Raw genomic sequence first — 25740 nt, forward strand, 5'->3', positions numbered from 1 at the left:
TTCAGCTCAGGTCATGATCTCACGATTCATGCCATGAATCCTGTGTCAGGATTTCTGCTGTCAGCATGGAGCCCACTTCAGATCCTCTGTCCCACCCCCCCCATCCCCTCCCCCGCTGTTTTTTTCTCTCTCTCAAAACAAACAAACAAATAAATAAATATAGTTATACACATATTAGGAACAAATTGTGTTATTTCCCTACTCCTTTTTTCTTTTCCCTTAGGAAAGAATTGAAAATAGTATTAAGATATTTGATGTTTTGGGGCACCTGGGTGGCTGAGTCGGTTAAGCGTCCGGCTTTGGTTCAGGTCATGACCTCGCGGTTTGTGGGTTGGAGCCCTGCCTCAGGCCTATATGCCCCTCCCCTACTCGTGCTCTCTCTCTCTCTCTCTCTCTCTCTCTCTCTCTCTCTCTCTCAGAAGTTAGTAAACATTAAAAAAAAATTTTTTTTAAGATACTTGATGTTTTTCTAAAGATAGCTTCTGCACCCAATTTCCATGTGTGGGTTTTCCCTCCATACATACAAGGAATTATCTGACACCAGCTGGGTGTCCTATAGCTCAACTCAATTCAGACATTCTCTACCCAGAGACATTATCAGATTCCCCAGACTATGGGCTCAGTCCCACAGGACTTCCCCCCACTTTCAGATGCCAAAAGCAAGCCTAGGATGTTACCTGTGCTTCTGACTGAAGGGCTATAAATCTCTGGTTCTCCATGACCCTCTTCTTGGATTCAGTTAATTTGGTAGAGCAGCTCAAGCAGTTGCTGAAACTCCATTTGTTTCGGGGAAATTCCCGGTCTTCTCTTGTCTGATGTGGACTCCGTATTTCCACTTTGGTGGAAAAAACATGGCGTCTGCTCCTCTGTCTGAGTTAAGGTTTTGAATTAGGTTTCCCTTCTCTGCCTTCTACTGGCACCTTGCCTTTTCTGCCTTCCCCTCCCCCTGCTGTTTCTGCACCAACTTGGATGTGGTCTACATAACTGGGTCCTGTATCCCCCTCAGTGCCTCAGGCACCATTGGTTCCTCCTCCCATCCTCAAGGTCAAAGAGTAAAGTGCACCCCTTTGGACATATAGGTCTTTTCCAAATAGAATGAATTGCTAAAGCTTTGATTACTGAACATAGGTTTGTGTTTTTAACTTCTTGTTGCAGAGAAATTAAGGCTATTTGAACCTATTGGAAAACATGCTTTGTACTTAATTGGTTCATGAATTTACCATCTAAAAAAATTCTGATGGTTGGTTACTAAGTCCTCAATTGGAGACTAAGGTTTCCTAAGAGTTAAAATTCTGCTAAGTGTACTTAAGACTGATGGAAATAAAGAAAGCAACCCTGTATGTAGGAAAGTAGAAGGTATGTAAGAAAGATATAAGGAATGGAAATACATTTTTGTTGAGGGTAGAAGAAAGTAATTTTGTCCTAAATGAGACTGGTTATTTGGAAAGAAATGGCTTTGGGACAAAGTTTGAAGGCAAAGCAAAGTTGTAGAAGGTTCATGAAGGGAAATCTTTGGAAAGGAATTTTATGTGTGCTCAGGATGGACTAAGGTTGAGATGAACGGAATTTTACAAGTACACTGGCATAAGGTTGAAATGCTGCTTTTCTCTCTGCTCAAATTACAAAGTTTTCTTGGACTGTTGATCTGTTCTTGATAAGACAATGCAAACAAAGGTTTGTCTTCCAGGAAAACCAAAGTTTTAGGTTGTATCTTTATCAGGTCTTTGATTACTTAGTTAAAACTTCTCAATGTTAAAGGATCTAGGTTTTGGTAACAACTATATAATGCTATACATTCACCATTAGGATCTTTTATTTTCACCTTGATTGAATAAATAAAGTTTTAAGATTTGTAATGATCTGTAATCCTATTTGGGATGTACTTATAACTTCCTAAGGTTTTAACAAACTTCCCAGGATTTAAATGGTAATGAAGTCTTTTTTTTTTTTTTTTTTTTTTTTTTTTTACCAATTAGGCCCTTTTATTTGGGATGCTAAGTTACTTGGAAAAGCACTGTCATACAATGGTAAACCTTAGGTTGTATTGCACAGGTAAATGTTGTAACTGCCCAAATATATATTCAAGTCCTAAAGTTATTTAATGTTTTGGTATAAGGCCATCACTTAATATTCTGATTACTTGCAATGTTATGTGTCACAGAAATAACCGAATTTCTTTGTCAATTGCATCATAATGAACTCTCATCAGATCTTTAACAATGTCTATGTCTGAGATTTTGTCATTTATTTTATTTTATTTAAAAAAATTTTTTTTTAAGTTTGTTTATTCTTGAGAGATAGAGACAGAGCGCAAGCAGGGGAGAGGGGGAGAGAGGGGGGAGACACAGAATCTGAAGCAGGCTCCAGGCTCTGAGTTGTCAGCACAGAGCCCAATGCAGGGCTCAAACTCACGAACTACAAGATCATGACCTGAGCCAAAGTCAGACGCTTAACTGACCAAGACACCCAGGAGCCCCGAAATTTTGTCATTTATAATTGTTTGTATTCTCTCACAAAATGTGTTTCTTCTTCAACGAGATTTATAAAAAGGAATTTGGGGACAAATACAGGTATTCGACATCTTTAAGATTAATACTAAAATGGGTAAGAATTTCCAGAACTAAAAAGCTGAATTCAAATTGAACAAGAATTAGGAACATAGGATTAAATGAACTAAGGAAGATTATAGTTTTGTGATTCTTGTTGAAAATATTGCTGGTTGTCTAATGTTTGCTCTTCCAGATTAAGGAAACTTTCTCTTAAGAAATCTATGATATACAGAAATGTCATAAAGTATTCATTTGTAAGCTGAAGAATTTATCTTTTCTCTCTACATAACTCCCCTGAAATTCAAAAACTCTCAGTGAGTATTCTTTCTTTCATGGCAATTACAATTGTTTGCATAAGTTCAATAAGAATCTGTTCATCTTGTAACAGGTCACCATTGGAAATACTGGTTATTTTACCAAGGCTTTGACTGGAATGTCATATTTGAGAGTGACATTCATAGACTCAGATATGACCAGACAGGTTTAAGGAACTATGGTTGGCTTTATGAAACATGGAGCCATAAAGCCCCTTGGAAGTGTTGACCTGATACCTTGCTTACAGAGTTCCCAGCGGCTTCACCAGGTGAGTAAAGAAGGTCACTTCCTGGCAGGTGCAGGAACCTCAGGATATCTTGGGGACCTCATGAAGAGGAATTCGCCCAATTCTATAGGTATTGCAGGCCTGTCTGATGGCAGGTATTTGGCTTGGTTTCTGGCCTGGAGAGGCTACTAAAAGTTCAACCTGGAGATTCTTTATAAAAGGTTCCAGAAAAGCAAACTTTAAAAGATCCTCATGATAAATGGCTATTCTTGCTGGGCTTATGTAAATAATTAGGCCAGGTTTGTTAAGACTGGACTTGTTCTACAAATGCATTGGTCTCAATTTGACTATCTCTGGAAAGGGGGGTTTTTAGAGAGAAAACTATGTTTCAACAATGCACCATTATGGATATTAAATTCTAGTTATGATTGTCTTTAAATGTTTGTTGTTTGCCTAAACTAGACAACTTGAGGTAAATTTCAGAAAAATTGTTACAGTATTTCATGTATAGACAATCTGTGCTTGTTATTCTGTGGGGATAATAATAAGACCCCATGGGCATATGATTATTTAAACAACTAGAAAACAGGATGGATCTCTAAATATGCAAACCATATCTTCCCTAAACCTGATCTAACAGTTATCAGAAACCCGCACCTTTCGAAGACTTGGAGGTGGACTTTACAGATATACAACCAAATAGAGGATTCAGTTTCAGGTATCACCCCATGGGTCCATCACTCCATAGTTAAGAAGGCCAACTCAGGGGAATCCACAACCTGGAGAAGTGATCCAGATCCAATCAACCTGCTTAAACTGACCCTCAAAAAGACACTGGACCCTGAGATCTCCAGCCCTGCTCCAGCCACACCCCAGAAGCTGGCTGGCCTGTGCACGGCAGAAGCTTGAGGAATCAACGTGTGGACTGAGCCCAGGGATTCGGATGCAACTCTGCCAGCCCTTGCCCCTTACTGGTGTCATAGCACTGATCTTGCTTCTTGCTGTTGGACTGAGAGAGACTGCACCAACAAGCTGGACGTGGAACGGATGGCAGACTCCCTGGTAACCTGACAAAGCCAAATAAACTCCCTGGCAGCAGTGTCCCTCCAAAATAGGCGAGCCCTCGATCTCCTCACTTCAGAAAAAGGAGGGACTTGTATCTTCCTGGGGGAGGAATGTTGCTATTTTGTAAGCCAATCAGGAATAGTCAGGACTAAGGTTAAAGAACTCAAGGGAAGAATTCAACGTAGACAACAGGAAAGTATCAGTCAATGGAGAGGATAGGATCTCACAGACTGGGCATCCTGGCTCTCTGCCCTGGCAGGGCCCCTCCTTTCCATAATTTTACTTGTGACCATCGGCCCCTGTATACTAAATACTCTGGTACGTTTTACTTAAAACATTGTTGCTCGCCAAACTGCAGCATGTATCTTAGCCCTCCGAGGGTACCAACCGCTAGAGCTAAAAAATGATGCCTAATAAAAGATTTTTAAAGAGGCAGCAAAGGGGGGAATGTTGGGAAAATGAATAAAGTTTTACACCATAAGATGGCCTATGGGACTAAAACAAGGTCTGGTCTCTAGCTTAGAGACCCCTCTTCCAGGTTCTTCTTGCCCTGTTTGCCATGCGCGAAAACTCGCCATAGATATGGAAGCTGACAACTATAAATTACCCTTCCCCCCTTCATTCGGAGCTCAGATCTCTGGAGAAACGGTCTCCTCTGAGCCCGCCAGTGTTAAATAAATCTCGGATCCACCAAGATCCCCGAGTGCCGCTTGGTTTTTCTGCCAGCATTCCGGCCTGGTTCCGTAACACTTTCCTCCAAACTTGTCTTCAAATTACAAATCCCCTATTTCCTTGTGTTCCTAATACTTTATACCTGTCTGTATTAATACAGATGTGCTATCAAAATCCACCACCTTGGGACTGCATCAACTCCATTCTGTGTCCTGATTGTTGGTTAGGTTCAACAATGGTAAGTACCAGAAAGAGATAGGAAGGTAGGGGAAGCTAGTGGTTGGGGGACTTATTTCCCTTGCTGTCTCTGGAAAGCAGCCATGGCTCCCCTGGAATGGCTCTCTCCGGTAGGTATATGGCTCTTACCAGGTTTGAAGCCGTTGCCTCTGCCCCTCCAGCCAACTTAGCAGTCTAAGTTTTAGCAAGTACATTTAGCCCGTGTGGATTGATTAACTAAATCTTTCTTGGTATATCTATAGATCATGCATTGTTTCCTAGAAAGACCGGAACCAAACCCTCTTGCACAACCCAGCCCCCACACCAAAACACAACCACCATGAGAACTTCTGTAGCTGGCACCACTGAGTCTGCATGCAACCAAGAAGTGTTACAGGGGCACCTGGATGGTTGAGTCCCACAAGCTTCCAACTTCGGCTCAAGTCATGATCTCATGGTTCCTGAGTTCCAGCCCTGCATCAGGCTCTCTGCTGTCAGCATGGAGCCCCCTTTGGATCCTCTTTGCCCTTCTCTCTCTCTCTCTCTGCCCTTCCCTCCACTCGTGCTCTCTCTCAAAAATAAATAAAAATAAAATAAAATAAAATAAAATAAAATAAAATAAAATAAAATAAAATAAGAATTGCTACAGACTACAGACCACTGTGCTCTCCTTTTACTGATTAACTTCCCTAAAGTTCCTGTAAAAATCTATCAGCCAGGCAGAAACCTTGAAGTAGGTTTTCAGACAAGAGTCTGCCTTCTCCCCAGGTGGTCAGCCTCCTGAATAAAGCTTATATTCCTTTTCAGTCAAAACTCCTCTCTTGTGTATTGGCCTTTCTAACCAAGGGCAGTCGAACTTGGGTTCCTGTAACAGGTGTAGAACACACTCCTCCCTTGTCCCTTCAGTCTAGATGTTAAGGGGAGGGTGAGGTTGCTTCAACATTTCTCACCGATTTCTCTTAACCCTTTGCCTCCACCTATATAGGTAATTACTTTATTAAACTCTCTTCGATTACCCATTTTGAGTATACATGTGGCCCGAACCCCTTTTGGAAAGCTCACCTTTAATGTTTTCTTTTCTTTCTTTCTTCCTTTCTTTCCTTTTTTTTTTTTTTTTTTTTTTTTCCAAGTAGGCTTCCTACCCAATTTGTGGCTTGAACTCCAGACCCTGAGATCAAGACTGGTATGCTCCACGGACTGAGGCAGCCAGGTGGAAAGTTCACCTTTACAGATACTTTGCTTTTATGACAGACCTACATTTCTTTCTAATGCAAAGAAATTCGAAGAGTATTTCATACTTTGCCTCATTTAATCGCCATGATAATATAAAGTAGCTATGCCCACTGTTAACAGATGCAGTCGACTGGGGTTCCACACCTGACCAATCGCAGAGCTCAGAATCTGGCCACCAAATTTGTGACAACAATGTCTGTCCCCAATGGATGATATAATCTTTAGGCAGCTGTTTGCAACCTCAAGACCACAAGGAAGGCAGAAGTGCTTTTCACAGAAAAGAAAGTGAAAGAAAAGGCACACGCCGGTTGGGTGGGTCCGGGGCGGTGACAGTGGACCGGCAAAGCTGGGGAGAGCTGCGCCGTGCTTCTCTGGGCCCGGACACGCGAAGAACTTGCACACCAACTTGTGGCTGTGCGAACAGAGCCCAAGCGATCGGGAGGCCGGGAGGCCGAGGTCGCCGGGAGCCCGGCAGCCCGACCCGCTTCCTGGCCCCCTTCCTCCGGGAGGATGGTGAGGGGCGCCACGGGAGGGGGTGCGGAGGGCGGCGCGCAACACAGCAGCACCAGGCGTCGCGGAGACTGCTCGGCCTTCGAACCCTCTCTTCCTAGGGAGGAGCTTACCGCCGCGACTTGTTTCGGAAGAGAGTAGAGTGTCGGGCATCATTTTCCTGGGAATCTTTGGTCTCTTTGCTTTCAAATTTCAAAAGTTCCTTATAAATCAGGGATATTAATCTTTTATCTGTGATAATAATGTTATCACTAATATAATGTTATGACTATCACCTTAAGTTTGTCATTTGTCTTCTGAGTTTGCTTATGGTGGCTTCCCCTCCCCCCCCCATGCAAACGGTTTTTATTTTTATAGGAAAATTTACGAATCTTTTATTTTATTGCATTTGGAATTTGGGGCATATTTTAAAAGCTTTCCTCATCGCCCAGGTTATAGTCACGCATTTTATTTGTAATGCTTTATTTTTTTACGTTTAGATCTTTGATACATTTGGAGTTTATTCTTGTTTATGATTTGAGGAATGGATAAAACTTTTACCTTTTTCCCAAATGGGTGTCCACTTGTCCCAGCACTATTTATTAAAAAGATTAGCACTGCTTCAGTAACTTGAGATACAACATTTATCATATACCAGATTTTTATACGTACTTTGGCTGTTTCTAGAACTTCTTTTTTATTCCATTGACATGTTTATGCATCTGCTGCAGAGAGGCTTTGTTGTATATTTTAATATCAGGGCTAGCTCCCCTAAGAGCTCTTCCTTCCGGCTGTTTTCCTAGCTATTCTTATGTGCTTATCTTATAAACTTTAGGGTTGACTTCTGATTTATGGTCAGTGTCAAAAAAAAGCTCACTGGGATTTGTACTGGATTTGCATTAAGCTTATAAATTACAGACAACTGACATCTTGAGATAGTGTTGAGATGTTCTAATCAAGAACAAAGGATATCATTTCATTTGTTTGGGTTTACTTTTGTGTCTTTAAAGAGTGTGTATAGTTTTTTTACATAGAATATTTGTTAAGTTTGTTCCTAAATACTTTATCTTTTTTTTTTTTTGCTATTGTAAATGCGATTTTTCATTCATTATATCTTCAATTTGTGTATATGAATGCTATTGACATCCTTTCATTTTTAAAATTGAGGTACAATTTATATACAGCAAATTTATAATTTTTAGTATACAGTCTGTTTTTTGACAAATGTACACAATCGTGTGGCAACCACAAGATATAAAAGATACAAAGACAGAAAGATAGAAAAAAGAGTTTCATCACCCCCGAAAATTCCCACCAGTTCCTTTGGAATCAAGCTCACTCAAGGTGAGTCCCTGGCAAACGCTGGTCAGATTTTGGTGCTGATAGTTCCAGAATGTCATGTAAGTGGAACCATACAGCACATAGTCTTTTGAGCCTTGCTTCTTCCACTTAACATAAGGCAGTTGATTTTCATCCACATAGCTGGAATTATCACTAATTTGCTATTGCTTTCTAATTTAATTTCACAGTGGTTAGAGAACATGCTTGTGTTATTTGAATCCTTTTAAATTTATATACTGAGATTTGTTTTCTAGACAGAATATGGTTATCTTGATAAATTCTGTGGTCGTTGGGCTAAGTGTTCTATTGATGTCAGTTAGATTAGGTTGGTTGAAAATGTTGTTCAAGTCCTCATATCCTTACTTATGTTATGACTAGTTGTACTATCAGTAATTGAGAAAGGATGCTGAAATCCCCAAGTATAATTACAGATTTATTTCTCCATGGAGTTCTATCAGTTTGGGCTTCATATATTTTATTTTTTTTAATTTTTTTTTCAACGTTTATTTATTTTTGGGACAGAGAGAGACAAAGCATGAACGGGGGAGGGGCAGAGAGAGAGGGAGACACAGAATCGGAAACAGGCTCCAGGCTCTGAGCCATCAGCCCAGAGCCCGACGCGGGGTTCGAACTCACGGACCGCGAGATCGTGACCTGGCTGAAGTCGGATACTTAACCGACTGCGCCACCCAGGCGCCCCTGGGCTTCATATATTTTAAAAATCTATTATTAGCTGTACACATGCTTAGGATTATTAATTCCCCTTAATGAATCTATTTGTTTGTCACTCCAAATGATGTAGAATAAGTGTTCTTATATTTACAAGCATTTATAAATATATAAATATATAAACTATATAGAAATTAATAATATTATAGATTATAGATTACAGATATCACATTATATATAGATATTACATTATAGATTATAGATATATATTTATATATTATATATTTATAGAAATATATAAGTATAGAACCTTTATTCTATTACTTTTGGAGTGTTTAAAATTAACATTTAAAAAATTGTGTTAAATTTTTTCAACACTTATTTTTGAGAGAGAGAGAGAGAGAGAGAGACAGAGTGTGAGTGGGGGAGGGGCAGAGAGAGAGGGAGACACAGAATCTGAAGCAGGCTCCAGGCTTCAAGCTGCCAGCACTGAGCCCAACGCGAGGCTCCAACTCATGAACTGTGAGATCATGACCTGAGCCGATGTTTGATGTTCAACTGACTGAGCCATGCAGGCGCCCGGTACATGTGTTGTTCTTTCTCTGACTAACTAATTTCACTTAACATAATACCCTCCAGTTCCATTCACATAGTTGCACTGGCAAGATTTCATTCTTTTTGATTGCCAAGTAATACTCCATTGTATATATATACCACATCTTCTTTATCCATTCATCCATTGATGGACATTTGGGCTCTTTCCATACTTTGGCTATTATTGATAGTGCTGCTATAAACATGGGGGTGCAAGTGTCCCTTCGAAACAGCACACCTGTATCCCATGGGTAAATACCTAGTAGTGCAATTGCTGGGTTGTAGGGTAGTTCTATTTTTAGTTTTTTGAGGAACCTCCATACTGGTTTCCAGAATGGCTGCACCAGCTTGCATTCCCACCAGCAATGTAAAAGAGATCCTCTTTCTCCGCATCCCTGCCAACATCTGTTGTTGGCTGAGTTGTTAATGTTAGCCATTCTGACAGGTGTAAGGTGGTATCTCATTGTGGTTTTGATTTGTATTTCCCTGATGATGAGCGATGTTGAGCATTTTTTCATGTGTCAGTTGGCCATCTGGATGTCTTCTTTGGAGAAGTGTCTATTCATGTCTTTTGCCCATTTCTTCACTGGATTATTTGTTTTTTGGGTGTTGAGTTTGATAAATTCTTTGTAGATTTTGGATACTAACCCTTTATCTGATATGTCATTTGCAAATATCTTCTCCCATTCTGTTGGTTGCCTTAGTTTTTCTGATTGTTTCCTTCACTGTGCAGAAGTGTTTTATTTTGATGAGGTCCCAGTAGTTCATTTTTGCTTTTGTTTCCCTTGCCTCCAGAGACGTGTTGAGTAAGAAGTTGCTGCAGCCAAGATCAAAGAGATTTTTGCCTGCATCACATCATCTGTTCTTAATTTAGAACTGTTTAGCTTTATAATTACTACTTAAAGATACATTTTTAAAAATTGGGCAGAGGATACAGAAAGTTCCCATATACCACCTGGCCCCCCTCAATTTCCCCCACTATCAACATCTCACACCAGAGTGGTACACTTGTTACAATTGGTGAGTCTACATTAACATGTTATTATCACTCAAAGTTCATAGTTTACATTAGAGTTTACTCTTGGTACACTACATTCTCTGATTTTTGACAAATATTTAGTAACATATATCCACCATTATGGTACCATACAAAATAGTTTCACTGCCTTAAAAAGCTTCTGTACTCTGCTATTCATCTTTCCCTCTCCTCTAATCTCCAGTACCCACTGCCTTTTTTTTTTTTTTTTTTTTTTTTACTGTTTCCATAGTTTTGCCTTTTCCAAAACGTTATTTAGTTGGAATCATTTGTTAGCCTTTTCAGATTTGGCTTGTTTCACATAGTAATATACATTTAAGTTTCCTCCATGTTTTTCATGGCTTGAGAGCTCATTTATTTTTAGCACTGAATAATATTCCATTGTCTGGATGTACCAATGTTTATTTATCCATTTACCTATTGTAGAAGAACATCTTAGTTCCCTCGAAGTTTTGGCAGTTATGAATAAAGTTACTATATCCGGAATTTCTGGTATACTTCCTGTAACATCATCTATTCTTTTTTTCCCCCATAATATTATTATTTTTTTATTTTATTTTTTATTTTTTTTTAATTTACATCCAAATTAATTAGCATATAGTGCAAAAATGATTTCAGGAGTAGATTCCTTAGTGCCCCTTACCCACTTAGCCCATCCCCCCTTCCACAACCCCTCCAGTAACCCTCAGTTTGTTCTCCATATTTATGAGTCTCTTATGTTTTGTCCCCCTCCCTGTTTTATATTATTTTTGTTCCCCTTCCCTTATGTTCATCTGTTTTGTCTCCTAAAGTCCTCATATGAGTGAAGTCATATGATTTTTGTCTTTCTCTGACTGACTAATTTCACTTAGCATAATACCCTCCAGTTCTATCCACATAGTTGCAAATGGCAAGATTTCATTCTTTTTGATTGCCGAGTAATACTCCATTATATATATATATATAGAGAGAGAGAGAGAGAGAGTATATATATATATATATATATATATATATATAGTACATCTTCTTTATCCATTCATCCATTGATGAATGGGCTCTTTCCATACTGTGGCTATTGTTAATAGTGCTGCTATAAACATGGGGGTGCATGTGTCCTTTCGAAACAGCACACCTGTATCCCTTGGATAAATGCCTAGTAGTGCAATTGCTGGGTCATAGGGTAGTTCTATTTTTAGTTTTTTGAGAAACCTCCATACTGTTTTCCAGAATGGCTGCACCAGCTTGCATTCCCACCAGCAATGTAAAAGAGATCCTCTTTCTCCGCATCCCTGCCAACATCTGTTGTTGGCTGAGTTGTTAATGTTAGCCATTCTGACAGGTGTAAGGTGGTATCTCATTGTGGTTTTGATTTGTATTTCCCTGATGATGAGTCGAAATCTTATTTTAATTAAGTCCATTAGATTTAATGTCTTAGTGTTCTGGCCTAAACCAAGTTGTCACACTCAGATTAATTACTCCTAGAAGAGAAGAAGGCGACTAGGATCGTAGACAAGGTAAATCACTCATCACTGGCAGAGGCTATTGATTGCTATTTGAGGAGTATTATTTACCTAAAATGTTCAGTGGTACACTGTTGGATGGTAATATTTGCCCATTTTAAAATCAGGTTGTTTTCTTATTGTTGAATTGTAAGAGTTCTTTATATTTTTGGATAACAGCTTTTTTTTTAAATCAGTTCTGTCTTTTGCAAATATTTTGTTCCAGGCTGTGGAAAGATGCATTTTAAAGTGTAGCAGGCCAAAGTCCCTTATCATTTCATTTGGTATTATCTTGTTTTTTAAGTTATATTTGCTTTCATTTGTCAAATTTTATAATTTATCATGTTGGTATCTTTAAAATTTTTTTTAATGTTTGTATTTATTTTTGAGACACAGAGAGACAGAGCATGAGCAGGGGAGGGGCAGAGAGAGAGGGAGACAGAGAATCCAAAGCAGGCTCCAGGCTCTGAGCTGTCAGTACAGAGCCTGATGCAGGGCTCAAACTCGCAGACTGTGAGATCATGACCTGAGCTGAAGTCGAACGATTAACCAACTGAGCCACCCAGGTGCCCCGAGGATTTAGGATTTTTAACACCTGAATTTTGGGGGCACACATTCTCTCCGTAGCATTTGTGAACAGTTTTTGTGTGGGCATAGGTTTCATGTCTTGGGTATATTCTTTTTTTTTTTTTTTTTTTTAATTTTTTTAAATGTTTGTTTATTTTTGAGACAGAGAGAGACAGCATGAACAGGGGAGGGTCAGAGAGAGAGAGAGAGACACAGAATCCGAAACAGGCTCCAGGCTCTGAGCTGTCAGCACAGAGCCCGACACGGGGCTTGAACTCACGGACCATGAGATCATGACTTGAGCCAAAGTCGGACGCTTAACCGACTGAGCCACCCAGGTGCCCCTCTTTTGGGTATATTCTTATCTGGGAGTAAAAGGTCTGGGTCATAAGGTAATTCCAACTTTTCGAGGAACTGCAAAAGTATTTTCCTAAGTGATTGTATCATTTTATAGTCCCACGGTATGAGGGTATGTCAAGGTATGAGGGTTCCATTTCCTTCACATCCTTGCCAACATTTGTTATTGTCTGTCTTTTTAAATTTTAGTTATTCTAGTGGGTGTGGAGTAGTACCTCATTGCAGTTTTGATTTGCATTTTCTTAATGACTAATGATTGAACATTTTATTATGTCTTTATTGGCCATATATATATCTTTCTTGGAGAGGTATCTGTTCAAATCCTTTGCCTATTTTTAAATTGGATTATTTGCTTTTTTATTATTGAGTTGTAAGAGTTCTTTATATATTCTAGATACGAGTCCCTTATCAACTCTGATTTACAAATATTTTTTCCCATTTTATGGATTGTCTTTTCATTGTCTTCATGGTGTTGATGATTTTAAATTTTTTTCATAATATGTGGTTGTAGTATTTATAAAGAATGTCTGTTTTGGATATCTTTTCCTTTCTATATTTATCCTCATTTCTTTTCACTACCTTATTTTGATGACCAGGAAGAGTTCCGAAAAATATATCAAAAATAGAAGTGGTAACGGAGCACATTTTTAGTTTTTGTTTTATTTTGGTTTTCACATTTCTAAGGAGAGTGACTGTCATGTTTCTTCACTGTGAATACTGTTAACTTCTGAGTTCAGAGTAAGCCTCTTTATCATGTTTAAAGTTCCTTTATTTCTCTTTCAAGGGTTAAAAACGGTGAAAAATGAAAGCAATAGTCTCTATTCTCCCCATAAATGTCTACCCCATACCCAGTCTTATTTGTGAATATGTAGTATTTTTGTACTTTGGTTATCTGTAGATTGCCCTTTCATTATGCAGTAACAGAAACTTCTTTCTTTTCAGTAACAAGTTATAGCTCTAGTAATTTTTGTCAGTGGATGAGCACCATCATTTATTGTCATGTTTGTGTGGGTTTTTTTCCTTGTGATTTGGTGAGAAGATCTGACCTTACAAAGAATAATATTTAATTTTATATGATCATTTAGCCAGAGTTACTATTTTCTTTTCCTTTATTTCCTCCTTCCTTCCTTCCTGTCTTCCTTTCTCTTTCTTTCCTTCCTTCCTTCCTTCCTTCCTTCCTTCCTTCCTTCCTTCCTTCCTTCCTTCCTATAAGGCAATGAGTGAAATCTATTTTCTTCCGAAACATCAGAAAGTAATATAAAGGCCAAAGCCTTTCTAACATCTTAAACATTTCTGTCTCCTTAAAAATTGCTAAGTTGGAAGACCTCAGTATAAAAGTAATACTTTTCAGAAGAGTGGATAAAATGGATGAAATGGAAGAGGATGAAATAGAGGAGTTTTCAAAATACCCTTTACAAGCCTCCATTTTGATTGCATTTCACAATATCTAAGACACCATGCCTGAGAATGTGCTCTCCTTGCTTGTGGAGTTGATTAGTGGCCGGTCAGAAGCCAATGGTGACTTCAGGGTGGAAATAATACCCAATATTAAAGTTGCTGTCATGAGTTTTCACAAAAATACTGGTAAGACAGACAATATCTTTTAACCTTTCATTTGCGAATTGTGCTTGTATCCTACTTTGAGATTCTAGACATCTCACAGTGGGTTTTGTTTAAAAGTTGTGCTCTTTCTAACTCCCAGTAAGACAATTGCAAAGGATTATGTATTACTATTTCCGGTACTCCTAAAAACTAGCATTTATCAAGTGCTTTGCTCTATGCTAAGCACTGTGCTAAATTTTTACTTGCTTCTTCTTAAAACATATAGCACTATGAGATACGTACTGTTATTACCGCCATTTTACAGATAAAGAAATCTAGGTTTAGAGAGAATTAAATGATTTGGTCACAGTCGCACTGCTAGTAACATTTCTGACTTCTGAGTGTATTTTTTTTCTTTTCTTTTTTTACTTTAGAGAGAGACCATGAACAGGGGAGAGGGGCAGAAGGAGAGAGAGAGTGAGAAAGAGAGAGAGAGGGAATTCCAAGTAGGCTCCATGCTCAGCACAGAGCCTGACATAGGGCTCGATCCCATGACACTGGGATCATGACCTGAGCCAAAATCAAGAGTTGGACACGCAACTGACTGAGTCATCCAGGCACCCCCTGAGTGTATTTTCTGAACCACTGTGACTATGCCCTCAAATTTCCTATGGGCATAAACAAATTTATTTTTATGACAATGACATGTCCAAATAGAGACCAAGATATGGTGAAATTGGGGGGGGGGGGGGCAGAGAGAAATTAGAGTGAGGAAACAATATCATATTATAATCATTATTATTATCAGCTTACACAATGGCTGCACATACTTGATTTCATTTAGAGAGATAGCTGTTGATACATGTTCCCAAAATGGTCTTAAGTGGAGGCCAGTGTGCACTCATGCATTCTCGGTAAGCAACGTGGGATAGGTTGAAGTTGATACTGTGAAATTTAACTTTATGTAGAAATATAGTATCTAAATTTTAATTCTTAGTTATGGCCTCTAAATCAAGTTACTATTTAAAATCTGTTTTCTTTTGCCATGAAATGAGATTATAGTACCAATAAACTGATTTTTATTTGTAGATGACAAGGCATTTGTTAAGGTTTGTGTCAGACACTATAGAATTCAGCAATTTCAGATTTTCCCAAGACTTCTGGAAGTGATAAGAACCATTAGGGTTGAAAATCTGCCACCTCATGTTGATAAAATTACATAACAATTTTCTTGGAAAACCCCACAAATGGAGGAGAAGGAGTAACCAATGCACAGCTTTTCCCAGAGAAGAGTTCAGCCCTGGTTGAGTTTTCTGACTACCAAGGTAATTGATTCTCTTCTTTCTAAATCTTTACAGTTATTATTAACCATTTCATGCACAAATGAAGTCAAATTAGAAGCCACACAAGTGGTTAGGAAAACCATCAAAGCCACCCATTCTTACTGGAATATGCCATGAATTAACTCAAGGCTTTGAATAGGTCTTTGTGAAGACCTAGATAAAAGAATTGTTTTTTGTGCAGTAAAAAAAAAAAAAAAAAAAACCCAGAAAACAAAAACTTCTCTTGACCTCAATTTCTCTGCAGTTACTGCTTCATTTTTTTGTTTCCCTTTGCAGAAAAATGTCTCAGGTGAGTTTGTCATGACTCATCCCCATTTTCTCTCCTCTTACTCTTTCTCAAATCCATCCGAGAGGAGGCTTTATCCCCACCATTCCATCAAAATTGCTCTCGTCAAGTTCAGCAATGACCTCCTAAACTAAATTTACGAACCAGTTTTCAGGCTTAATTTTACTTGATCTCTTCATAGCACTTGACTCAATGATAAATAACTCTCTCCTTCTAAGTGCACTTTGTTCACTTGCTGCTAGGATGCCACACTTTGTTCTCCTACCTCGGTAGCTGCTAATTCTCATTCTTCCTTCATTTTACCTTTTCTTCAACTTTTAATTTCGAGCTCAGTTCTTTACTTCTTTTTGTCTACACTCAGTTCCTTGGAGAGCTAGTGGCTTTAAATACTGTCTATGTATCCATGACTTTCAATTCATGTCTCCAGTCAAGACTCTCTCATAAACTCCAATGTCAATTTTCACTGCTAGTAGACCTATTCACCTGGTTGCCTAAAAGTATATGACATAAATATAACATGTCCAAGACAAAACTCCCAGTCCTTCTCACCTTATGCCACCAACCTGCATTACCCACAGGCTTTCCCATCTCAGTTGATAGCAGTTCCATCCTCCTAGTGATGAGGGAGCTTGAGGCAGGCTGAGGGCAAAATACAGACTAGCACACACCACACACACCCCCGAGGTGGGGCACGTGTGATATTCCTCAGGCACTCCTGGCTACCCTAGGACAAAGGAGAGGAAAGAAAACAAATGACTAACTGACAGAGATCACAGTCATATAGGACATGGGTCTCCATCAGTTTACAGATGTCTTGGTAAATTATAAGAAAAAGGCAATCTTGTCAATAGACTAATCTCCAGAAACCTATAAACTCTGCTTCCTGGAGCCCCGGCATCACCCGTCAATAGTGATATGGGAAACAAAGGCAAGAAGAAAATGGCAGGTAAAATTGAATATCCTTATAACCGGCAGCCCATTGACAAATACTTAGGGCAAATACAGAGTGTAGCATTTCTCCTGGAACCCCCCTACCATCCTAATGTTAATGCCTTAGTAGAGGGAAAACAAAGCTTGACAATAGCAAGGCCTCAGGTATCTTAGGAGTCCTCTTTAGCATATCAAAGTCCCTCTGGAGGCCTCCCTTTTGACTTTACGTCCCCAACTCAATAGTATAAAACCAGCCATTCTTCACAACCCCAGTGCAGGTCTTTCTGCCTATGGGTCCTGTCCCTGTGCTTTAATAACATCACCTTTTGCACTGAAGACGTTTTCAAGAATTCTTTCTTGGTCATTGGCTCCAGCCCTCTTCCCCCCCCCCCCCCCCGCCCCCGCACTTAACCTCAAAAACTCATCATTTTTTGCTCAGGCCAAAACCTGGGAGTCTCTCATATCCCACACCTAGTCTTTTAGGAAATCCTGTTCACTCTAGCTTCAAGATGTATTCATAATCTGATCACTTCTCAAAGAGCATGGTAAGAATTTGGAAAATTAAATGAACCATTTTAAAGGTAGTAACAAACTCCCAAAGAGCTTATGCCACAGAGTAGTTTATATTTTGGATAATATGACTAAATAAATGCCATTATTAATGGCCATATTTCATCTGCACATCCCCTCCTAACTATGATCCTTAGGAAGAGTTGCTAAAGCCAAAAAATATCCCTGAAACTGTAGGTGGAGATAGAAGGCTGGGGGATGGAAATGAATGAGGTCAAGAGAAAAGAAGCAAAAATTAGGATCTTTCTCACATAGCTTGGAAGGAAACCAGTCAAGCAGGAAAGCCAAAAATTGAGATCCTCTCTAGAAGGAAAAGGAGCTTAACTTTCAATAGTAGTTTAAGAAGCTAATAGTCTTAGGACTAGACTGAAATAATATCTGATTCTTCATATTGCAATGAATTGATACCACTGGACATTGTTTTTAATGTTTATTTATTTTTGAGATAGAGAGAGACAAAGCACGAGTGTGGGAGGGGCAGAGAGAGGAAGACACAGAATCTGAAGCAGGCTCCAGGCTCCGAGCTGTCAGCATAGAGCCCGACATGGGTCTTGAACCCACGAACCATGAGATCACGACCTGAGCTGAAGTCTGACACCTGACCATTGGAGCCACTCAGGCACCCCATACCACTGGACATTTTTAATTGGCACTTTATGAGAAGACAAATGTTTAGTGTGGGTATCCCTCACCTAGCAGACTTCTACATTTAAAACGGTATAATTCTTAGGACTCATACTAACCTCCCAAAGTTGCAAAATATGAAGGTCCCATCTCTCTTGCATACTTGTCACCTAGTCCTTAGCTAGTGTTGACATCTGAAGAGCTTTTTTTTTTTTTTTAACAGTTAATTATGGTTATACTCTGGTAAATGGTTAGTGGCTAAGCACAGTCAATGTCTCTGGAGATAATGTGCAAGTTGGGTTAGCTAAAAGCCTGAGTCTGCACTCCAACCATTGTGAGCTAAAGAAGCCATCAGGAGAGGCAGAGTGATATAGGGTGTAGTGCAGCATTTTACAAACTTTTTGTAAACCATGGGGCACCATAAAAATAGGGATTTTATATCCCAACCCATACCTTATGTAAAAACAAAAACATTTGTTGCAATTTGGAAAAAAAAGTTTTGCTGCAACATGCATTTCTTGCTAAGGAACTGTTATACTCTGTTTTCTATTATATTCTGTTTTGTTTTTGTTTGGTTGGGTTTTGAGGCTTTTGTTGTTGTTTATAGTTTTTTGTTAAGACCCTTAAAATTCATATCGTTGGCATAGTTATCAGAGGTTGGCATTCAGCAATGACTTTGACACAAAGGATTAGGGGGTAGGGGTTTTAACCTTATCCCCTCTGTTTCCACCAGCCTGCCTCTTCAAGCCATCCTAAATAAGCATACAGTCTGTGTTAGTTTTCTATTGCTCCATACCAAATTTAGTGGCTTTACATAGCAACCATTTATTATCCTACTTTCTGAGGGCGAGGAATTTGGGAGCAGCTTAACTGGGTGATTCTGGATAAGGACCCCTGATGAGGTTGCTATCAACCTGTTATTTGGGGCTGCAGTTATCTGAAGGCTTGATGGGGACGGGAGAGTTTCTTCTAGGCTCACTCACATAACTGCTGCCAGAGGCCTCACTTCCCTGCCTTGAGGGCCTTTCCATAGGGTTGTTCGTGATGTGGCAGCTGGCTGCCCCCAGACTGAGTTATCTGAGAGAGAGAGGGTGGCAGGGGAGGGGGCAAGGGCTATAGTGCCTTTTGTCATCTAGCGTCAGAAGAGACACAGCATCACTTGTGCCATATTCTGTTGGTCACAGAGACCAACTTTGATACAAGATGGAAGGAAATTATAGAAAGGCATGATTATCAGGGATCATTGGTGCCATCTTACTTACACAATCCAAGGAAATACAGCTTTAAGACAAGTTCCACATACTGCCCCCTACTTCTAGCCAGATTGTCACTCCTAAGCCTTCTATATAGAAATAGAGCATCACTGGCCTTTAGAATCCCAAAGATACATATTTAAATTCTAGAATTTACTAGCTGGATAGTGATAGCAATGTTACTTCCTTACTCTGTTTCCTCATTTAAAGTGGGTATAAAACCTATCTCACAGGGTCGTTATGAAGATTAAGTAGGATAATATTTGTACACTGCCTGACACAAACCAGGTATTCAATAAATAAAGTTATTGTAACTATCAAATTAGGAAAGAATGGAAAGCATAAGTTACTAATTTGATGGGAAATAATAGATATGAATTGTGTTCTAGATAAATGTAGGTCTCAGCTGCTACAGGATAAAGTGCTATTATTAAGTGATGTTTGAATAGTTCAGTGTCCTTCATTTTGATACTGTTATCACCTCTGACATAAAAGTACTGTAATAAACTATTTCTACTGGGTAACATGTATTTGAAAATAGGCTAGTCAGGGCACCTGGGTGGCTGAGTCGGTTAAGCATACAACTCCTGATTTCGGCTCAGGTCAAGATCTTAGGGTCATGAGATGGAGCCCCACAGCAAATTCTTTTTCTCCCTCTCTCTCTGCCCCCCATGACTCCTGCACACCTGTGTGCTCTCTTTCTCTCTAAAAAAAAAAAAAAAAAAAAGGAAGGAAGGAAGGAAGGAAGGAAGGAAGGAAGGAAGGAAGAAAAAGAAATAGGCTAATGAATTTAGAGAAAAATCTCCCTTGACCCCCCAAAAAGAAAAATGGTTGTCTTAGATGTAAAATCACATCCCTAAGTGATGGTCCATCTTCTGCTTGGCTGGGAACTCATTGTCCCCCAAGTTGACCCATTCTTCCTTAGGACAGTTCTAATGATTAAAAAAATTTAGCAGCATATGAAGCCCAAATATGTTTTACTTATTAGTCCTTGTTATTCCTTTTAAAGTTGTAGAAATAAATCCTTTATAAGATAACCCTTCAAATGTTTAATGACAACTATTACGTGCTGCTCCCTTCATCTACTTATTATCTGTACTTCTGCAAGTTAAATATATTCAGTTCCTTTTATATATCCTCATGTGATGTGGTTTTGAATCCTTTTACAGCATCAGTTTCCCTCTTCAGAACACCATAGCTAGTTTTCATAATCCCTTTGCAATGTTTGGCACCTTAAACTAAGTACCATACCCCAGGTATTGCCTATTTTTACCAGTCAAAAGTAGAATAGGGTTATTTATTCACCATACATATTCTTGTTACTATGTTTTTTTTTAAATTATAGCCTCAAATCTCATTGCTACCCTTTTTAAGATGAATGGACTTTATTTTTAGAACAATTTTAGGTTTATAGAAAAATTAAGCAGAAAGTAAGGAGAATGCCTCCTACCCCTAGTTTTCCCTAGTATTAACATCTTGCATTAGTGTGGTACATTTGCTACAATTGATGAAAGTGTATTGCTACATTATTATTAACTACATTCCACCACATTAGAGCTCACTCTTAGTGTTGGATGCTTCTCTGGGTTTTGACAAATGCATAATGTCATGTGTCCTCAATTATAGTTTCATACAGAATAATTTCAGTGCCCTGAAAATCCCCTGTGCTCACCTATTCACCCCTCCCTTCCTCCTCCAAACTGCAAGCAGCCACTGATATTTTTACTGTCTCCACAGTTTTGTCTTTTCAAAAATGTCATGTAGTTGGAATCATATGATATGTAGTCTTTCACATGGGCTCCTTTGCTTAGCAACAGGCATTATATTTCCTCTATGCCTTTTTGTAACTTCATAGCTCATTTCTTTTATCTCTGAATCATATTCTGTTTTATGGAGGCATCATATCTATTATGTATCCATTCATTTATTGAAGGACACCTTGGTTACTTCCAAGTTTGGGCAATTATGAATAAAGCTATATTGCTACTATAAACATTCATTTACAGGTTTTGTGTGGACATAAGTTTTCAAGATATTTGGATAAATACCATAAAGTACAAATGCTGGATCATATGGTAAAAGTATGTTTAGTTTTGTAAGAAATTGCCAGACTGTCTCCAAAGTGGCTGCACCATTTTGCATTCCCATCAACAATGGATGTGATACTGCTCCATGTGCTTCCCAGCATTTGGTGACTTTTTTTTTCTTCTTCTTTCTTTTTTTTTTTTTTTTTTTTTTTTACATTTATGTTTACTTTGAGAGAGACAGAGATAGCATGAGTTGGGGAGGAGCAGAGAGAGGGAGACAGAATCCCAAGCAAGCTCTGCACTGTCAGCGCGGAGCCTAATGCGGGGCTCGAACTCATGAAACTGTGAGATCGTGACCTGAGCCAAAATCAAGAGTCAGTTGTTTAACCCAGTGAGCCACCCAGGCGCCCCCTTTTTTCCTTCTTAAACACAGCTACATCACTGTTGATTTATACAGAATTTACTGTCAACCGAAATCCCTTAGATGTTTTTATACTAGCTGCTAAGCCACACTTTCTCCCAAACTTGTGCAGTTATTCTTTGGACTTTTCTTAGTGCCCTTCCTTTCTTTTGGTGCTTCTCCAAAAGTCCTGGGGTCTCCTTTATTTATTAGGTTATTTCATAATTCAACTGCTATAGGTATTGCTGTGAAGGACTCACAACCTTCTCCAGAGGGATTGCCTTCAGGAGACTAAAGGCCTGGGAACTGGAGGTATCTGGGAGTTTACATACATCACCCAACCAGGATGACCTGTAGACAATAACTGACTGGTATGAGGTTCTAAACCCAGCTCCCTGTCCCAAGGTTGGGATAACACCATGATGCAATTTATATACTCCAGAGCTCCTTGCAGGATTAGCAGAAACCAGGCTTAACCTGAACCACATTCTCTGTCTTTGTCTCTCACATCCTACAGGTTTCTCCTGAGGGTACAACTTTAATAATTCACATGAATCCTCATCTCAGGCTCTGCTTCTAGGGAATCTGAACTAATTTTATGAAATTTTTTTATTACAGCATGCAATTGTTTTTAACTATTTTTGGCTATTACAACTATTCCTTTAAAAATGGTATTGGCTTTACTTCTAACAGTTCATTTTTAATTGCTCATGCATTATTGTTTGTATTTATTGAATCTTTAAGAGTCAAGTTTGTTTGCTTTTTTTTTTTCAGAAAAAAATCACCTCCCCAATATTGTAATGAATGTCAATGGGAATACCAGATTAATTGTACAGACCTTCACTACAAAGTAAACATGAATGGAATAGATCTATTTCATTCAGTGCGAATTGGGTCCATTACATTCATGAATGTCACATCTTTCATTGAGCTGCCTGACAGTGGTGGTACCATTTTAGGGAGATATACTATATTGCAGAGTCTCATTAGTATCAGGATTTCTTTTTGTGCCAAAGATTTTGTCTTAATACCTACCTTTTGCTTTTTCTTTTTTTAGTGGTGGACACCTACTTGGCCAAAAAGCTTGTCTTCAATGAAAGGCCCATTACTGTGTTTCCATATTATGTGACTTCGGGCGTAGCCTTATATGGAAAGGAGAAGCCCCTGAGAAAGTTGCTAGCACCATTTTGGGTGGCTCTGCATCCTCTCATATGGAAGATCATGCAGAAGAAGCATCTCCTGATTGGAATGATAAATTATAAAAGGGGAAGGTGACACTCTGAGGTAACATGGCACCAAGTCAACTGTAAGAGGCTAGAGGTAACATTCAGGTCTGCGACCAATGAACTCACTCAAAGAAGAACAAAGATCAATGTCATCAAGACTTGGAAAGGACATTTCTAAAAACTTCTGCCATATCATCTTTAAATATAAAGTCACCGAGTTGAATATGAAACCAGCAGTATGGGAAGACATAAAAAAACAGCATAGACGATGATAGGACTTCAATTGAGTCTGATATAGTCAAGGAGGTGGTCATAATAACAGGTTGTTTGGAGGATGTGAAAAGAATTTAACACAAGACACCAGTCATAACATTGAAAAGGAAAAAAACAAAATTTGATAGAGAATGTGGCTGGTTCTTCTGAAAGGTTTTCTAGTCTTCATATCAGTGCTTTGAAACAGTCTATACCTGAGGAATTCTCAGGGTGGGAGATCGAGGTCATTTTTTTGTTTGTTTGTTTCAAGTTTTTATTTAAATTCTAGTTAGTTAACAGAATGTAATGTTGGTTTCAGGAGTAGAATTAGGCAATTCATCACTTACATATAACATCTATTGCTAATCACAACAAGGGCCCTTCTTAATACCCATTATCCCACCGCTCACCAGGGTGGGAGGTCATTGATAATGCTTGCAGCAAACATACCACAGTACATGCAGGAGAGTATAAAAAATGAAATTCTTGAGCAAGTGAAGAGGACTGTTCAAGCCCATTTCCAGTCCTTCTGGAGTTTCCTATTTGTTATAGAAAGTAGAGTGTGGAAAATTCTCTAAGATTATTTTAAGCAAAGAAAAGTCACATCCTTTCTGAGTTAGATCAGGCATGGAAAATAGATTTCATTTCATGGGTTACCTCTGATCAAACGACAGTTGTTGCCTGGAGCTCTGCGTTGAGCAAGATTCTGAAACTATCTGCATTGATTGAAAAAGAGTGTTGATACCAATTAATGTCTGTGACAGATGTGGATGACAAGGTTTATGGGATGGGGTGGTGATGTATCCCATGTTTTTACCATTGGTAAGTGTGACAATACCGTCAGGCAGATCAGCTCCTCTTGCAGATTCTGTGAAGAGCAGATTCAAGGATTGTGTCCTTTATCAGCTAATAATTTGACTTTAAGTAGGTGGTTTCATCTCTTTGTACACTGGTCTCCCCCTCCCCCCCCCCCCCATGAAGTTTCTGTACTGGATGATCTGTGATGACCCTTTAAATTCTAAAATTCTATGACTGATGAATAGTCAAGTTATAAATGTGTTGTTGTGGAGAACTAAGGGGTGTGTCTTAGTTTGGGTTCCCTCAGAAGAGAACCTGAGACAGGATTCAAGTGCAAATGATCTAAATAGGGAAGTAAAAGATACTGATGGTGTGTTTTCAAATCCATTACCACTAATCCCACTGGGGAAACTCAGAGTGAGGCCTACCTGGAAGGCAAGGTTGCTGGGGTGGTTTTACAGGAACTCCTATCAATCATTGGATGAGGACTTGAGAGGGGGTTGTGGGAGGGCTGGTTAATTTACCTGCGATTCCTCTCTGCTACACCTGCAAGCAAAGCAGGCTTTGGTACTACAGAAACTCCTCTGACAAGGAATACAGCTGGAGGGGTGCCTGGGTGGCTCAGTCTGACTTCGGCTCAGGTCGTGATCTCACAGTTTCGTGAGTTCTAGCCCTGTGTCAGGCTCTGTGCTCAGAGCCTGGAGCCTGCTTCAGGTTCTGTGTCTCCCCCCCACCCCCTCTGTCTCTCTTTCTCTCTCTGCCCCTCTCCTACCTGCTCTGTCTCTTTCTCAAAAATAAATAAATAAATAAATAAATAAATAAATAAATAACATTAAAAAAATAAAAAAGAAAGAAAGAAAAGAAATACAGCTGGAAATAAGACCCAAGTGCCCTTTAAATAGGAAGAGCCAGGGGATATGAGCAGGGTCTCCTAAGCTAGAATTCTTGGGGGAATAAGTAAAAGAGCTCACTGGCATTTGAAGTGTTAAATACATTGTGGTAATACATTATTTGCTTTTGAATCTTAGGGTTGGGTTATGAGTTGAGTTAGAGAGATGATGAATCTAATAGGTTCTGTTTGGACACCTATGAGGAAAGTCTCCAGATAGCATTGCCTGGTAATTATTTTTACTGTTTTCTCCACAGTCAAGAGACCAAGCCAGCTGGAAAAATGATCTTTCCAACAGACATGTGATAGCCTCAACCCAAACCAAAGAAGGTCTAAAGCTTGTGATGATAAGTGGAGATGTTATTTATTTCCAGGTAAGTGGTACTATTTAGTAAATCCATCAAGAAACAATGGTGTCTAGGGGCGCCTGGGTGGCGCAGTCGGTTAAGCGTCCGACTTCAGCCAGGTCACGATCTCGCGGTCCGTGAGTTCGAGCCCCGCGTCAGGCTCTGGGCTGATGGCTCGGAGCCTGGAGCCTGTTTCCGATTCTGTGTCTCCCTCTCTCTCTGCCCCTCCCCCGTTCATGCTCTGTCTCTCTCTGTTCCAAAAATAAATAAACGTTGAAAAAAAAATAAAAAAAAAAGAAACAATGGTGTCTAATTAACTGGATCTGTGATTTAAGATCAAAGATGAAGACCATATAAATTTGGGAAGTTAAACCCACCCGAGGTTCAAGCAGGGCTATACTCACCATCCCCTGCATTCCATGTGTTCTCATGTGAAGAGATCCAAG

At 39.3% G+C, this 25740-nt stretch overlaps 1 long non-coding RNA gene across 1 annotated transcript; it reads left to right on the forward strand.

Moving 5' to 3' along the window:
• The first annotated feature begins 14893 nt into the window (after window positions 1–14893).
• Window positions 14894–23850, forward strand: LOC121036329 (uncharacterized). Its single transcript, XR_005793312.1, has 2 exons — window positions 14894–15674; window positions 22840–23850. It is a non-coding gene; the product is annotated as an uncharacterized LOC121036329 (long non-coding RNA).
• Window positions 23851–25740: the final 1890 nt, after the last annotated feature.

The sequence above is a fragment of the Herpailurus yagouaroundi genome, unplaced genomic scaffold (genome assembly GCF_014898765.1).
Source record: "Herpailurus yagouaroundi ecotype Mexico unplaced genomic scaffold, PumYag 162, whole genome shotgun sequence".
Taxonomy (NCBI): domain Eukaryota; kingdom Metazoa; phylum Chordata; class Mammalia; order Carnivora; family Felidae; genus Herpailurus; species Herpailurus yagouaroundi.